This window comes from Nannospalax galili, unplaced genomic scaffold (assembly GCF_000622305.1).
Source record: "Nannospalax galili isolate Female #2095 unplaced genomic scaffold, S.galili_v1.0 scaffold4146, whole genome shotgun sequence".
NCBI classification, from domain to species: domain Eukaryota; kingdom Metazoa; phylum Chordata; class Mammalia; order Rodentia; family Spalacidae; genus Nannospalax; species Nannospalax galili.
Window position 1 is genome coordinate 11,519 of NW_008354547.1, and position 460 is coordinate 11,978.

The following is a 460-nucleotide window of genomic DNA, read 5'->3' on the forward strand; positions in this document are numbered from 1 at the left end:
CATGGACATGAATTCCTTCAGCCTGTATATGTCATGGAAGATTTTTCTTTCCCCTTCGACTATAATGGACATTTTGGCTGGATATAGTAATCCCAGTTGGCATCGATGGTCATTTAAACCTGGGATTACTTTGGTCCAGGCTCTTCTGGCTTTCATAGTTTTCACTGAAAAGTCAGCTGTAATCCTAATGGGTTTTCCATTATATGTGACTTGTTTCTCTTTTGCAGGATTCAGAATTGTCTCTTTGTTTTGTATGTGTAGTGTTTTTACTATGTATGTGCCGTGGAGAGTTTCTTTTCTGGTCCTGTCTGTTTGGTGTTCTATATGCTTCTTGTATTTGTATGGGCATGTCTTTAATTTTGAGTTTTGTTTCATGATTCTGTTGAAGATCTGGTCGATGCCATTATCTTGCATGCTGTCTCTCAATAAGGGTCTTGACTTTGGATTTTTAGGTTAGTAT